Source organism: Aethalodelphis obliquidens, unplaced genomic scaffold, assembly GCF_003676395.1.
Source record: "Aethalodelphis obliquidens isolate GAN/ISIS:26980383/991018 unplaced genomic scaffold, ASM367639v1 scaffold37, whole genome shotgun sequence".
In the NCBI taxonomy this organism is placed as follows: Eukaryota; Metazoa; Chordata; class Mammalia; order Artiodactyla; family Delphinidae; genus Aethalodelphis; species Aethalodelphis obliquidens.
The window spans coordinates 8497170-8514841 of NW_020837981.1; the positions used below are offsets into that span (position 1 = coordinate 8497170).

The 17672-nt window shown below is 40.2% G+C and overlaps 1 long non-coding RNA gene across 1 annotated transcript in view; it reads left to right on the top strand.

Moving 5' to 3' along the window:
• The window catches only part of LOC113632555 (uncharacterized), a 103141-nt gene that overhangs the window by 18964 nt on the left and 66505 nt on the right, over positions 1-17672 (top strand). The window contains exon 2 of the long non-coding RNA XR_003437864.1: positions 3600-3712. This is a non-coding gene — a long non-coding RNA (uncharacterized LOC113632555). The remainder of the gene's footprint in view (positions 1-3599; positions 3713-17672) is intronic.

A 17672-nucleotide genomic window follows, 5' to 3' on the forward strand; every position in this document is an offset into this window, starting at 1 on the left:
GAGCAGGTTAGGAGCTGGGGACTGAGTCCAGATGAAGATCAATGCAGGAAAAAGCTCATCTTCACAAAGGTAGAGTGAGGCTTGATGAAAGATAAATAGAATCCTTGCAGGGGAAAGCAGGATGAAGCCCAGAAAGGAGAGGAACAGATGTGTGCCTGATGGCTATCCCAGAGAGTTGGCATATTCTATAGTGTGAGGAGTCCCCTAGAGCGTGGGGACTCTTTGGGGGGAAGTTGTGTGAGGACAGAGGTTCACAACACCTGGATGGGGAAGGAGAGTTCCCATGTGAATTATGGGGCACTCAGCGTAGTTGGGGGCCATCCACAGTCATGTTTACCCAATTTCTTCATCCCTAATCTTTAACTCTTGTTGGATATAAGCAACTTTAGTTTCACTGGTAGGAAGACAACGTCCCACAGTGACTCTACCTCTGCGCTTCCTGAGACCCTTGGCACATCTGGATGTCCCGTCATAGGCTGGGATCCAAGAATATAATTCCAAAGAACAGACTGATACAAGTAGAGAAACAGCAGCAAAAAAGTAGCAGAAGGAAATTAGAAAGAGGCAGTTATGGCCCCTGAATTTCACTGTTGTTTTTATTTTTAATTTTTAAAAGTAAATTTATTTCTATTTTTTGGCTGCATTGGGTCTTCGTTGGTGCACGCGGGCTTTCTCTAGTTGCGTTTAGCGGGGGCTACTCTTCGTTGCGATGTGCAGGCTTCTCACTGTGGTGGCTTCTCGTTGCAGAGCACGGGCTCCAGGCGTGCAGGCTTCAGTAGTTGTGGCACTCAGGCTCAGTAGTTGTGGTTCGTGGGCTCTGGAGCGCAGGCTCAGTAGTTGTGGTGCATGGGCTTAGTTGCTCTGCGGCATGTGGGATCTTCCCAGACCAGGGCTTGAACCCGTGTCCCCTACATTGGCAGGCGGATTCTTAACCAAGGTGCAAACCAGGGAAGCCCAAGCCCCTCACTGTTGTTTTAAAAGTGGGATTCTTAACCCTCTGAAACTGTGAGCAGTTTTATGTGGGCATTTTTTTCTCTAAGAAGAGGGTCAGTAGATTTCATCAGATTCTCAGAGGACTGTGAGTTACCCTTGCCTTGCTTGGCTCAGAGGAATGATGTGGGATGGTCTATGATCCCTTCACATCCACTGAACATTCTCAAGGGCTGCCACTTGGGGCAGGAAGGGAAGGACAGAGAATATAGGGCCAGTTCCACCCCACCCCACCCTACTCCCAACTTCAGTAAGAGCAGTTTTTAAACCTTATTTTTTCATATAGAAATAGTTTTACACTATACAAAAGTTGGAAAAAATAGCTAGAAAAAATGAAGAGTAAGATTATCTAGCTGAAGAGGGCCCTCTTGTATCCACTTCCACCTTGTAGGCAGGCATCCTGTAACAGAGGGCCTAGTGTCAACTCAGTGTCCATGGCTTCATCCTGGATTGCAACCACACAACATACTTTATGCTTCACTGATTTCCCAACTGATGACTCCATTTCTCATTTCCTGTTTTCGTTCTTGCTATGTGGACAATGTGATACTTATTGAAGACTACTGAGTGGCATATGAAAAATATTTGATTAAATCCTAAATGAAAAAAAGTAAAACCCAATTACATAAAAGCTTCCTGAGAAGTAATGAATAAAAGGCAAATTATTTGAGATGTTGCACATCTTTATGATTCTCCTGGTTATTTCTGGTGGCTACAAGATGGCTGCTGCTGCTCTAGCCATCATATCTACATCCCAGCAGGAACAAAGTAGGAGGAATAAGGAGAAAAGGATATTGCCTAAATCAAGCAGCAAAAACTTTCCTGGAAATCCCACAGCATGATTCTACACATGTCCTGTTGGCCAGCACTTTGTGCTAGACCTGGCTGGAAAATAGATAAAGAAAAGGAGGTTAGGAATGGGGTTGGGGCCAGCCAATCAATAAGTGCTCCAGGTGGTAACTGAAACGTCACCCTAACTTTTGGTCTTGAAATAGTCTATCACAGTAACCACTGAATTAAGTCAGGCCAGACTATAAAGAGAAATTTTCTTCCTTCCTCCCTCCTTTCCCCTCTTCCCTTTTTCTCTCTTCTGTATTGTAAAATCTAAAATTTCAAGTGCTGCCTTGACAACTTTGAGCCTCTTTCGGCCCCAAATGCCTAGCTGTGAGTTTCCCTGTTCTTGCCAGATACGCCCCACCTCCCCAGCCCAGCAGGAAAGCCTCCCTCCCTGACAAGTTCCCTGATCAGTAGAATCAGCTGCGCCTTAGCTGGTCTTCAGCCTAATGGGTTTCACCTCCCCGTCAAATCGTGAAATTATTCAAACAAGCCAATCACATCCCTCCACGTGAACAAAGGGTTACCTCACTCTTCACTACAAAGCCTGAATCCCACAGTCCCTGCTGGTTTTCTCTCCTCCCAAGTGCAGTCCTTGCGTGGTCCTGCCTGGCCTGAGGTGTCCTCCCCTCCTCTGTGAGTATTTATGGCTAATAATCGGTCTGGGGCTGGCTGCTCAGCCACGTACTATTTAAGGTGGAGGATTCGTCCCACGTCAGTGGGGTGCATGGGAGTTGATCAGAATACCCGTATTGGCATCACAACAGTGGACAAGATATCCTCAGGCCTTGCCCTTAGGTGGCTTACCGTCTTGCGGGAAAGATATTTACTTGTATTTTGTATTTGCTGCTCTAAATACTGGTGTAGAGTACCATGGGAGCCTGTGGTGGGACGAACAAATGTAGAGCGGAGTGCGCGCGCGCGTGTGTGTGTGTGTGTGTGTGTGTGTGTGTGTGTAAGTGTAAGGAAGGGTTGTTTTGTTTTTTTGTGTTTTTTTTTGCGGTACGCGGGCCTCTCACTGCTGCGGCCTCTCCCGTTGCGGAGCACAGGCTCCGGACGCGCAGGCGCAGCGGCCATGGCTCACGGGCCCAGCCGCTCCGCGGCATGTGGGATCCTCCCGGACCGGGGCACAAACCCGTGTCCCCTGCATTGGCAGGCGGACTCTCAACCACTGCGTCACCAGGGAAGCCCAGAAGGGGGGATTTTTCAGTTCTGTGTGGCTGAAGCTGAGTTTGAAGAGCTGAGAATAGAGAGGGGAAAGTTCAAAAGAATTGCTTAAAACAGAAGCTGGAGAGGGACCCAGAGGCCAGGTCAAGGCAAGCCTTCTCAGCAGAGTGAAGAAGTTCAGGATTTCATGAGCAAGCCCTGGTTTGCTCCCTTCAGCAGGAATACATGGGCGGACATTGGCTTTTGGAAAGATCTCTGTGGCTTCAGTGTGGAGGACGGGAGGGCACCGGGATAGGGAACTGAAGAAAATCAGGGAGGCTGTGGCAGTGATCTAAGCAGAGTGGCAGAACTTTACTGGAGGGACTGTCTGTGAGGTCACGGACCGTAGAGGCAGAGAAATCCGTGGCCTCTTAGTGTGACTTTACATTCAAGGGTTTTTGGTTTTACCTTCCTCATAAGGGGCAGGGAAAGGAAAGTTACCTGCTCACATAGGACAAGGGTTCAGTTGCTCATGGTACAAGTTTTATATTAGAACTCTCTGCATCTGCAAGTAAAAGAAAAATACAATTCCAGTGGCTTACACAAACTGGACCTGTGTTTTCTTCCAGAGAAAGTGGTTGGTTCAAAGAAATCAGAGCAGATACTGCTTTTGGAGTTGCCCTCATTATCCCAAAGTGGCTGCTACAGCTGCGTCCACTCTGCATTCAAGGCAGGAGAAAGGGTAAGTGAGAAAGGCTGTGCCGGCTTTATGTGACTTTATGTATCGTCATAGCAGGAAAGAAAAATATTTTACGAATGACCTTTCCCAAAAGACTTTTGCTTGTTCCTCACGGACGCTGGCTGCCCCTAGCTGCATGGGCAGTTGGGATGGCAAGTATCAGCTTTCAGGATTCTCTAGAAGGAGGCAGAAAGCGAGAAGGGTGCTGGGAATGGCGATTCGGCAGCCAGTCAATGGTGTTTGCCACACGTGCATTACAAGCCCGCGTTATATTGGAGGGGAAAGGGGAAGCTGTGGAGGCAAGCACGTAGCAGAGGTCAGTCACAGTCGTGAATTTTATGAAAGGTTTGCTGGGAAACTACATTTAAGAAAATATATATGGTGACTACGATTCCCCTGACAGCACGACCGAGTGATTTGCAATGTACTTGCATTTCATGGCCCTGGTTCCAAGTACTGTCACTCACTTTCATGTCAGACACTTGAGTTGTTTCAACATCACCAGGCTGGCCCACTATAAAATTACCTACACGTGCGCACGCAGACCCTTTAGGAGCCCCCAGCGTATGGTGAGAAGCGCGCTTGTTCTTCTGATGGCTGTGGCATCAGCACTATGGATTTGTTTGGGCAAATGTGCTTCTTTGTAAGAGTGGAACTCCAGGAAGATTAAAACTACCCTTTGCCCCAGGTCTCTTGCCGTAAGCCTGGAGTCTAAATTCCTTGAAAGCAGTGTTATGCCCATGGTATCATGATTCTCATGGCAATCCTGCAAAGCAGGCTTTTAGAAGAGGAAACTGACCCAAAGAAATGAAATGATTTGCTTGTGAGTATCTAGTAGTGTGTAGGGGTTAGCAGCCTTCTCCAAAGGAAGACCTCCTGGGTACAAATCCAAGCTCTTTTTTTTTTTTTTTTGGCGGTACGCGGGCCTCTCACTGTTGTGGCCTCTCCCGTTGCGGAGCACAGGCTCTGGACGCGCAGGTTCAGCGGCCATGGCTTACGGGCCCAGCCGCTCCGCGGCATGTGGGATCTTCCCGGACTGGGTCACGACCCCGTGTCCCCTGCATCGGCGGGCGGACTCTCAACCACTGTGCCACCAGGGAAGCCCCAAGCTCTTTCTAATTCTGGGTGATTCAAAAGACTTTCAAGGGAGCAGCAAAGCAAGGTCACTGAGAAATGAAGGAAGACCAGCAATGATGAACTTAATTATAATTCTAGTTTAGGAAAATCTGGAAAAAAAGCTGTTCTGTCTGTCTGTGTGCTAACAAAGCACCCTGAAACTTAGTCACATAAACCACCAATTATCAATATTTTATTATGTTCGTGTATTCTGTGGTTCAAGAACTCAGATCACAGTGGGGATGGTCTGTCTTCTCCATGATGTCTGGAGCCTCAGCTGGGAAGAGTTAATGTCTGTGGGTTACTCCATAACTGGGGACTGAAGACTTTCAACTTACGTGTCTGGCTCCTGGGCAGGGATGACTCCAAGGCTGGGCTCAGATGGGACTACTGACTTAAGCAGCTATGTACAGCCTCTCCAGGTGGATTGAGCTTCCTTTTTTTTTTTTTTAATTTACTTTTTATTGTATATTAGAGTATAGTTGATTTACGATGTTCTGTTTCAGGTGTACAGCAAAGTGATTGTTATACATATATGTATATCCATTCTTTTTCATATTCTTTTCCCATATAGGTTATTAGAAAAATGCCATTGGTAATTCAATGGGGATTGCACTAAATCTGCAGATTGCCTTGTGTAGAATAGTCCTTTTCACAATATTGATTCTTCCAATCCAAGAACACAGTATATCTTTCCATCTGTGTCATCTTAAATTTCTTTCATCAGTGTCTTATAGTTTTTAGAGTACAGGTCTTTTGCCTCCTTATGTAGGTTTATTCCTAGGTATTTTAGTCTTTTTGATGGGATGGTAAATGGGATTGTTTCCTTAATTTCTCTTTATGATCTCTTGTTGTTAGCGTATAGAAATGCAAAAGATTTCTGTGTATTAATTTTGTATCCTGCAACCTTACCAAATTCACTGATTAGCTCTAGTAGTTTCCTGGTAACATCTTTAGGTTTTTCTGTGTATAGTATTTTGTCATCTGCAAACAGTGACAGTTTTACTTCTTTTCCAATTAGTATACCTTTTATTTCTTTTTCTCCTCTGATGGCAGTAGCTAGAACTTCCAAAACTGTGTTGAATAAAAGTGGACATCCCTGTCTTGTTCCTGATCCTAGAGGAAATGCTTTCAGCTTTTCACTGTTGAGTATGATATTAGCTGTGGCTTTGTCATATATGGCCTTTATTATGTTGAGGTAGGTTCCTTCTATGCCCACTTTCTGGAGAGATTTTTTTTATCATAAGTGGGTGTTGAATTTTGTCAAAACCTGTTTCTGTCTCTACTGAGATGATCATATGGTTTTTATTCTTCAATTTGTTAATGTGGTGTATCACACTGATTGATTTGCAGATACTGAAAAATCCTTGCGTTGCTGGGATGAATCCCACTTGATCATGGTGTATGATCGTTTTAATGTACTGTTGGATTCAGTTTGCTAGTATTTTGTTGAGGATTTTTGCATTTAAGTTCATCAGCAATATTGACCTAGAATTTTCTTTTTTTGTGGTAAAGTTGTCCTGTTTTGGTATCAGGGTGATGGTGGCCACATAGAATGAGTTCGGGAGTGTTCCTTCCTCTGCAGTTTTTTGAAATAGTTTCAGAAGGATAGGTGTTAACGCTTCTCTAAATATTTAATAGAATTCACCTGTGAAGCCATCTGGTCCTGAACTTTTGTTTGTTGAGAGTTATTCAATCACAGTTTCAATTTCAGTACTTGTGATTGGTCTGTTCATATTTCCAATTTCTTCCTGGTTCAGTCTTGAAAGATTGTACCTTTCTAAGAATTTGTCCATTTCTTCTAGGTTGTCCATTTTATTGGCATATAGTTGCTTGTAGTAAACTTTTTTTTTTTTGGCGGTACATGGGCCTCTCACTGTTGTGGCCTCTCCTGTTGCGGAGCACAGGCTCCGGATGTGTAGGCTCAGCAGCCATGGCTCATGGGCCCAGCTACTCCGCGGCATGTGGGATCTTCCCGGACCGGGGCACGAACCCGGTCTCAAATCCATCTAGATTCAAGAGGAGGGGATTCCTCCTGATGAGAATTGTGTCAGAATATTTGCAGCTGTGTTTTAAAACCAGTGCAGAAGCCAGTCTATATTAGTTACCTTTATTTTGAATTGATATTGAGGATGAGAAATGCATTATACTTTTCAGAGCTTTTTATTTCTAAATGTATTCATCTGGCCCTAATACTATCACTTACTAACTGTGTGACCGTGGAATCCTACCTAATGTCTCTGAATCCCATTATCCATATCCTTAAAATGGAGATAATACTTATACCTACCTCATTGGGCTTCTGTGAGAAGGAAATGTGACAGTGTCTGCAAAGGGCTTAGCAAGAACACATTCCACATTTATTCAACACATACATTTAGCATTTATGTGCCAAGCTCTGTTCTCAGTGTTTCACAAAGATTACCTCATTTAATCCTCATTTACCTCTACAACATAGACAGTGTTTTTATCCCTATTTCAAGGATGAGGAAATGGAATGGTCACAAAGCACGTATGTGAAGACCAGGACTTGAACAGAGCAACCTGGCTCTGGGGTCCATACTCTCAACGCCTCTGATGTGCTGCCTTTCAGTAGATAGTACAGATGTGAATTTAGGCATGCATATATCATTTCTTGAGCACCCACAAGTAATAGTATGAGCCCAGGATTTTGGTTTGTACGAAGAATCTGTTCATCTAGAACAGGGGTCTGCAAACGATGACCGTGGTCCAAATCTGGACAGTCCTAGTCAATGTGTATTACTCAAGGCTGCTTTCATGCTGTCACAGCAGAATGGAAGAGTTGTGACAGAGACTGTATGGCCTGCAAAGCTGAAAATATTTATTATCTGCCCCTTTGTTGAACAAAGTTTGCCAAGCCTTATTCTAGACCTTACCTGAAACGACGCTTTATCCCGAATTTCTCGGAATTTCAAACATGTTGAACCTTGTCCTCATCCTTGTTAATTCCTTACTTAACAAGTAGCTATAATAATATATGGCAGCCATTGTTCTAGACCCTGGAGCTACTTGGTGAATAAGAGAGGCATGGTCCTTGCCCTCAGGGAGTTTGTGTTCTGCTGGAGGGAAATTAAAAAAAAAAAAAAGAAACACCCAAAATCAGCAAGCAAAACTAAATGATTGTAGATTATAATGACTGCAATGAAAGAAAGAAATAGGATAACAGGTAACTGAGGTTAGAGAGAGGATTTCTTATAAATAGAAGCCATTGTGGGTGAGAAGTCTATTACTGCAGCTAAAAGCATCCCAATAAGGAGATATGTGGAGAGGAGAAAGTATGAAATTGTCATCTCTGAGAGTGGAACAGAAAGTTTATTAGGAAGTGTGGGAGGACGGATGCTCAGGATGTGGGAGGTGGAGTGCCCACCTCGGGATGGGAATTGAAAGTGAATGGTCAGCCTGACGGTATGATTTTTCCCTTCTACAATCTGAAGCAACTGGGATGCAGACATGGAGAAAGCAGGGAGTGAGTTCAACGAAAGTTGAGGTTTTGGAGGTTAGCAATAAGTGGAAATAAGGGGAGAGATGAATGGGCAAATTTAGCCTGGAGACAGATTTTCTTTGGCTAGCCCACTGTATTAAAACTAAGCATTCGAATGACTTTCAACGGAACACAATTTGGTTCACCATGTCCCTACACATTCTTGCTATGTTCTGTCTTGCCTGTTTCACTTGTTTATGTTTTCTGCCTGACCCCGTAAACTTCTGAGATTGCAAACACTGAACTGTAGTAATAGATGACAGGCTCTTACCTGCATGAGGAGAGAATGGAAGGACACAAAACTAAAGGATTATGAGAGAATGGTAGGATTAATGAATTGGAGACTGAACTTTTGATGAGGTCAGATGAGAGCTAAGGAATTATTAAAGTGAGGACTGGAAATATAGCACAGTCTCTTAAGAATGGAATATTAAAAATCAAGATTCTGAAGGTAGTAGACTGATGTTTACAAGGTAAAGAGTGTGACACTGGGAGAGGGTAGCTGAGGTAGGGAGAACCAAAATGTTACATGCATACACAAACATATACATGAAACACGTGCATAGAACGTTCATATATACACATACATAAATTCACACACACAGGCTGGAAATGCTTTTAAGAGGCTACCTGGCATTCAAATTTAAGAAAATATCTCCACATAATGAGGATGTACTCTTTTATGGGTTTTCTACACACATGATGAAAAGAGTCATTAGGAAACAGCTCAAATGCAATCAGCCAAAGGGAAGCCTAGGCTAGAACACGAGAAATCCATTTTCTAACAAAACAACTTTTCTTTCTTCTACAGAAAAACCAGGGTAAATGAATTATTAAAAACATACCTTGGGCTTCCGGAGACCCCAAAACAGTGACTGCTGCCTAGGCTGGTGTCTCCCCATATATCTATATACAGGTTTCCCCCACTAACTGAAAGTAGAGCCATGCTATGAAACTTTTCATAAGCCAAAATGGTATAAAGCGAAATAGCAATTGCCTTAGGACACCTCTTGCTAACTGACACACCAAATAAATGGAGATGAGGCACAGATGCTCACAGACACAGTTCAGAGCGATGGGGGCTTGACACTGAGATGTGGAGTGTTGCTCCCGGAAGAGCTTGGCAGTGCCACTCTCACTCCTTGGGGTGAGGGATGCCTCTCTAAGGACCCGCTGCAAAACAAATGCCGATGCGCTTTGTGTTTTTCACCTTTTCCGTAAAAGCAAACATCTTCAGATTTCTTTCAGTTTGAAATTGGTGCTAATGTAGGTCTTTCCTAAACGTAAAGTGACGTAAAGCAAACTTTTGAAAAGTGGGGGATACCTCTGTATCTCAGCACTGGTGTCTCCAGGCTGTTGGGTGGAGCCAGGTCTTGGTACCTGTGAGCTAGAGGGAGGATTCCAAGATGTCGCCCAAGTGCTGGCTTCCTCCAGGTGGTAGAACCAACTTCCAATTATGGCTGATGCCACTGTCTATGCCCCCAGGGTAAAAGCCGCAGTGGCCACCCCCACGCCCCCCACCTCTCAGGGAGACTCTGCACGTTCAGCAGGTAGGTCTGGTCTAGGCTCCTATAGAATCATTGCTTTTACCCTGGGTCCTGGTGCCCGTGAGATTTTGTGGGTGCCCTTTAAGAGTGAAGTCTCTCTTTCCCCCAGGCCTGTGGGACTCCTGCAGTTAATCCCTGCTGGCCTTCAAAGCCAAATGCTCTAAGGGCTCATCTTCCTGTGCAGGACCCCCAGGCTGAGGGAGACCAACATGGGGCTCAGAACTCTCACTCCTAAGTACAGGGAGAACCTCTGCACTGTAATTATTTGTTGTGGGTCGCCCACCTAGAGGTATGGGACTTGATTTGATTATATCGCGAGTCCCCCTGCCCATCTCATTGCGGTTCCTTCTTTATGTCTTCAGTTGTAGAAGATCTTTTCTGGTAGGTTTCAGTCTTTTTCATCAATGGTTGTTCTGCAGATAGTTGTGGTTTTGGTGTGCCCATGAGAGGAGATCAGCTCAGGGTCTTTCTACGCCATCTTGGTTCTGCACTTCAGCAAACTTCCTTTTATTGTGTAAAGTAACATATTTTTTAAATTCTGGGGACCAGAATTTTGTAAACATATTTGTAGGGACATTTTTCAGCTTACCACAATAACACAGATATAAAATTTTAAAGTAAGTTGACACTTTTAAACTTTAAATTTTCAAGGCAAGTAACTGAGCTGACTTCATGATTCTTGAAACCCTTAACCCCTTGCTGGCCATAAAACTGTCAAGAGTGGATTATGAGGATGTAAATGGTGAAAGCTAGGCTATGAGTCCTAAGTAGGAAAAGAGAGGAAGTGTCTGCTCCATTGCTTAATATCTTACGGGAAACCACCTGGGGAGTAGATGTATGTCCCCTGGAGTTTGACCACTGTTAGATCCATGTCTGAGGAATCTCAAAGAAAGGACTGTGGCTGCTGACCTAAGCATCAGGGTTAAGGGAAAGTAAAGGTCTGCATTTGAAAATAACCCTGCACCCAACAATGCCTGGCATCGTGTGTTTCCTATGGGCCCACGGAAGGCCATCAGAGGAAAGAGTGTGAACCTGGGGCCATTTAAGAATTCTACCATTGAGTATCACCTAGGGTGGTGATAGGATTCCAACAGAGAGGAGCCTGGGAAGAGGAGTTCTCCAACAAAATAAGGCTGGACAAAGGCCTGGAGGAACAGGTATATTCTCACATCACAGGATTACAGTCAGAGGAACAGAAAACACCTATAAGAGAAATCATCAGTTTAAACTCCACTCTACCTGCCCTGTGAAGGGAAAGGAATCCTTCTTTAGAAGAAGTTACTACCAGCTTGCCTCTCTACATTTTTGTTATATATTTATAAAATAAATAAATGGATGGAATCGGACATGAACATGTAAAAAGGTGCTCGATATCATTATTCATCAGAGGGATGCAAAACAAAACCACTATATACTATATATATATACTACTATATACCCTTGAGAATGGCTAAAATTAAAACAACTGATAATATCAGGTGTTGGAAAGGATGTAGAACAAGTGGGATATCTTATGTCTGGGGATTCCCTGAAGGTCTATGACTGAGAATTGGGCTGTACTTGCACAAGACAAGATTATTTGTAAGTTCCCAAAGAGCAGGTTCTACAGTGATGAGAATAAAATATTTGGTAAATTATTTGGAAATATTTTCTAAAGTAAAGGATCCATATACACTATAACCCAATAACTTTACTCTCTGATGTGAAGCCAATAGAAATGAGAGCTTATATATGTCAAAAGTAATGCACAGAATAATCATAGAAACTACAATTAAACACCCCCATCTGGAAGCAACTATTGTGTCCATCAAGAATGGAATAGTAAATAACATGTGGTAAATTCAGACAATGGAATAATAAAACACAAACTACTGATACACAGGCCAATATGGATGAATCTAAAGACATCATAAAGTGAATAATACTAGATACAAAAGAGTACCTAAAATGTTATTTCATTTATATGAAGATTTAAAACTGATCTGTAGAGATAGAAAATCAGAATAGTCGTTACCTGTAGGGGACTAGTGACTGGGAGGAAGCATAAACAAGTCTTCCAGGACCTAGAAATCATCTATTATCTTGATTTAAATGGTTGTTACATAGTCATTACACATATGTATTAATTCTTTTAATTGTAAACTTAAGATTTTTGAATTTTTTATGTTATACACCAGTTCAAAAGAATACTAGTTAAACAAAAGTACAGGACTATCTAACCAAAAACTGAGAGAAAATAATACATAAAATAGAAACAGACCCATCGTGAGTTGGCTGACAAAGGCCTTAAAATCAATGTGATTCGTTGATTCAAGACAATAGAGATAAAGATGGCCAAAATAAAAGATGGAAAATGTCACTAGAGTAGCAGAATCTATTAAAAAGATCAAATAAAATTTCTAGAATAAAAAAAATTACTATATCTGGGTCTAGCTTCTAGCTATGATAGAGAAACTGGTACTGAACTAGCCTTTCCACTATTAATTAAAAAAAAAAAACAAACCCCACAAAAGTTTATGAAGCACTGGACAACAGGAAGCACAGGACTGATCCCTGAAGAAGAGAAATGGAAGAAGTAGGCCACACTTAAGAGTGATTGTCTTAGATCTCTGCCTGAGGGCAATTTTTAAATCATGGTGCAGTAAGCTAAGGTCCAAACTGAGTTCAGTCATCTTGCTGAACTGAGGAGGTGGAGACAAGAGTTTGGGGCAGCTGAAGAGACTGGAGTCTGTGAGTAGGACATGAGACAGGAGGAAGCTGTGCAGAGATGAGACCCCAGAAGAAGGCATGGCAATTCCCTAGAAGTCTGTGACTAAGTGTTGGGCTATATTTGCACAGAACAAGATAAGCTGAGGATTTCCGAAAAGCAAGTTCATCAGAGATGAGAGTAGAACAGAGAAACTAGAGGTCACACAATGCTAGGAAACAAGGCAAGTTCAGCTGTTCTCATTAACTCCTTGTTGATATCTCAGGCATCCGACTGAGATACCAAAAAGGCCAAACCTTAAGAATAGGGACCTACTCTAGAAAGCCTACTCTAGAGATCCTCCCTAATAAAGTCTAAAGCCAAGACCTGACAAAATCTATGGAGAGGGCAGACTTTGGAAGATGAGTCCTTCCAAGTTAAAAAAAAAAATTAATTAAGAAAGAGTTTAGGATTTTCATAGGTCTGCCCTAAGAAAGTACAAAACCAAGCCTATACAAATGCAAATTGATTAACCCATAAGTTAACTGTATACTTGAATAAACAGCAACTTTCTGCAGAGGAATGTAATACAATCTAGAATCTTTCCAATGTATCATCAACAATACAGTTGTGAAACAACTGTTACAAATATATTTAAAGAACTAAAACAATATATATTCAAGGAGTTAAAGGGAAATATGGTTTTCTTAAAGGAAAATCTATTCAGAGAACTGGAAACTATAGAAACAAACAAATGGAAATTCTAGATCTAAAATGCTGAAATGGAAAAAAATAAAGGATGTGCTTAATAGACAGTTTCAGATGACAGAAGAAAGAGGCAAAGCAGATAGATGAATACAAATTATCCAAACTTAAAACAGGGAAAAAAGAGTTGAGGAAAAGTGAACAATGCATCGGGGACCTGTGGGACAATATCACACAGCCTAAAATACGTGCAATAGGGGTCTCAGAAGGAAGAAAGATGAGGCAGAAAAATATTTTGAAAAAATATAGCTAACCTTTCCCAAGTTTGATTAAAAAATTACTTTTCGGAGATTCAGGAAACTCAGAAAACCCCAAGCAGGATACACACACACACACCCCATAGCAGAAGACAGTAAAATTACCGAGTAAAATTTCAAGATAAATTTTGAAAGCGTAAAGAGAAAAAGACACTTTACACTTTCACATGCAGGGAAATAATAACATGAATTAACAATGACTTCTTAGAAACAAGTCCAGAAAAGCAGTAGAATGTCATCTTTAAAATGCTGAAATAAAGAAATATATATCCAGTGAAAGGATCCTTCAAAAATGAAGGTAAAATTATTGGACAAACAAAACCTGGAAGAATTTGTCAACAGCAGACCTGCCCTATAAGGAATGCTTAAGGATGTTCAGCCTGATGGAAGATAATACCACATAGAAATTCAAATCTACAGGAATCTATAGCAAAATAGTGGGAAGTGCGTATCTAGTACAGTGTTCTTTGCAAAAGCAAAAAATTGGAAACATGCTAAGTGTCCAACAAAAAGAAGTCATTCAATTTCACTGTGTATCTATTCAAGAAAGACTACAAAGGCACTAAAAAAGAAATTGAAGAGCTAAAGGACACGGGAAAAGGTACATTATATCTTACAGTTTTGGTCTTCTTTATCTGATAATTTCTGAGGAAACTGTGTGAAATATTTCACTGTAATTGTGTGTGTGTGTTGTCATTGGATACCTATGAGTTCATGGTTTTTATATAGTCTTGATAGATTGCTGCTTCTGTCTACAGTCTTTATATTTCCAATCATACTTTTTATATTAAATTACGTTGTTGATATTGACAAAGCCATACAAGTTTTCTTGTAATATTTTCCAGATTTTTTTTTTCAAATTGTTTTATTGAACTTTTCTGCATCATTTTTATGGCATTTGCTTGTAATTGAGTGGTTTTTTTTTCCCCATTTAGTCAGGTAGTCACTTAAAATTTAGAATTATTATTATGTGATTACCTTTTCGAACCACAGTAAAATAAAGTTAGAAATACAAAATTAAAGATAATGAACATAAATTTGGAAATGAGCATTCCTGCCTTTAACACTTGAATTGGAGAAGAAATCACAAGGAAATTTTGACACATTTAGAATCCTAATAGGAATATTGCATGTAAAACTTGTGTGATGCAGCTAAAGTATTATTCAGAGGTAAGTTTATGTCAATATATAAAGGTTTTTTTAAAAAACATTTATTTGGCCGTGCCAGGTATTAGTTGCGGCACGTGGGATCTTTGTTGCAGTGTGCGGGATCTTTAGCTGAGGCGTGCAAGCTCTTAGTTGTGGCATGTGGGATCTAGTTCCTTGACCAGGGATTGAACCCAGGCCCCCTGCATTGGGAGCACAGAGTCTTAGCCACTGGACCACCAGGGAAGTCCCTGTAAAGGTATTTTAAAATAAAAAGTTACTGAAAATAAGAGGTAATCCTGCAACTGTGTAAGACAAGACAAAACAAAACAAATTATGAGTGTATATCAGAGTAAGTGAAGTGAAGAACAAAATAACGTTAGAAGCAGAAAATAAAGTAGAGAATAAATAGGGGACAGTAAGCACAATAAGCTTAAAACCTTTTTATTAAAAAAAAGCAATAGCATAGACAAATCCCAGGTCACATAGCTGGGGATGACAAAGGAAATAAATGATATTAGTAAAGGAAAAGAAGGCTGAAGTCTAGATAACTCTGGAAAGAAAAAAATCATTTAAAACTGTGCTGAGTAATGACAATAAATTTGAAAAATGTAGATGAAATGGAAATAGACAAGGAAATTACAAATTGCTACACTTAAGAAAACTTGAAGACCTGAATAAATTAATAACCATCAAAAACGGAATCAATTTTTAAAACCCCTTCTTCCTTCAACAACAGCAAAATAGTTTTATAGGAAATGTGCTACCCTTCAAGAAACATATGTCTTGTAAATTGTTTCAGATTATAAAACAGGGGAAAATGTCCTGCTCACTCTCTTAGGTTAGTATAATTTAGATAATATAATCAGATGAGAATAGATCAAGACAATAAAATTGCAGATTAGTGTTCTCTATCAACATAGATGCAAGAATCCTATATATAATATTACTAATTGTATTATATACAGAAGTCAAACATTTATATTAAATACAGTAGAATGAATATATTTATATATAAGATTAATATATGTGATGTATACGGTTTAGCTGCTTATTTATGAGAGCTATGCAAGAATAGTCCATTACGATGAAAACCCTATGTATTCTACTATATTACCATTGAATATATTAAGTATCTAAACATTATATTTAGGTGTTAAGTATATAATACTTTCATATATTTATTAAATGAAATCAATACATATATTAAGAAATTTATATCTATGTTAAAACAAGCAAGGATAATTTCATATCGGGAAATCTCTATGTAAGTCGTGAGATAAAAAGAGTAAAGAAAAGGGTATATGGTCATTTTAATAAACACAAAAGGAATTTAATAAAATTTAACATTCATTGTGGATATTAAAAGAAGGCAAAGATCTTACCAAAATGCAAACTGAATAAATCTTTCCCTTATATGATAAAATATTATTTCTCAAAAACCTACTAAAAACAGCGTACTTAGTGGTGTAACTTTAAAGTTAGAAGCAAATTTAAGATTCCTGCTATTGATGCTTCTCCTTAATATTTTATTGGAGCTCCTAACCAACACAGTAAGAGAAGAAGAAACAAAAGGTATAAATATTGGAAAGAAAGGGAGCAAACTCCTTTCTTTGAGAATTTTTTTCTACAGTAAAAAATTCAAGAGACTCTACAAAGTATTAGAAATAAAATTTTTAAGTAGAAGATCAACATAAAAATTAGTAATATTTCTATATGCTGGCAGTGACCAATTCAAAAATACAATTTAAGAACTGTAATTCCCAACAGCAGCAAAGCTTTTAGAACATCATGGATAAAAGAAATAAATTTTATTGATAGACATGAAAAATACCTAAATAAATGGAGAGATACACTGTGTTTAATCATGAAAAGTTTCAATCTTCACAATTTAAAAATTTTCTCTAAATTTATGTATAGATTACATGCAATTTCAATCAAAATGTGTGAGGGAAAATAACTTCCATTAATGCTGGAAAGCGGAGGGCAGGTAAAACGATGAAGAATGCTTGCTGTGAACCTGCATTCAAGGGCCAAGACAGACCACTGTCAACAAATACCTCCTCGGATGGAAGCCTTGGGTTTTCATGGCGTGTGATAACATCTTCAAGTATAGAGGAATGGTAGTGCAACAAGAATTTAGTACTATTTAGATTCGTCAGCACCCACAGTTGCACACTCCCTCAGAGCCATTGGATTAGTGGTTTTGGTCTCAGTGTTTATGCCTAACAAAAGCAAGCAAACAGTCATTAATGTGTAAGAAGTATGAATCTAAACTTCATAAACAGGAACAAGTTCATTTTTTTTAAAAAGTCAAATAAAAAATGATCCTTTCACAACACCAAAATGTTGTAAACCAGAAAATCTTTCTTCGCCTCTTGCTGTAAACTTTTCTATTCTCTCAACTTAGTGTTTTTTTCATTCAGCACCCTCCACATAGGAAATGAACATACATTTCTGTCATTGACCTGAAGTGATTCAGACTCATTTAAGAACCAGGAGCTAATTAGAGGTGATGACCAATGAACGACATCTCCAAAAACTGATTTGAAAACCATGACCTCTGCCTGTGGTTCTGTATCTAATCTCTGACGGATAGAACAGAGGTAAACCCATTTTTGGCAAGACTTATTATTGTACAGATTTGGAGGAAATTATGGTCCCTGACACTAAACTGGTATGAAACGTATCAGCTGTGTATATAACACTAGCGCAATAAAGTTCCAATCTTCAGGAAGAAATCAGATGTGGGAGGGATTTTGACTTGAAATTCCTAACCCCATCTATTGAAAATCCACCTCATCAGCAATTATTATTTGAGTATAGATAGGGTGCAAATTGCTACATATGGTGCCTGGGGTATATTTGATGACCTAAAGAAGACTGGGGGAAAATGTAATATGCATTCATGCAACCTCCCTCAGCTGTCTTCCAGGGTTATTAA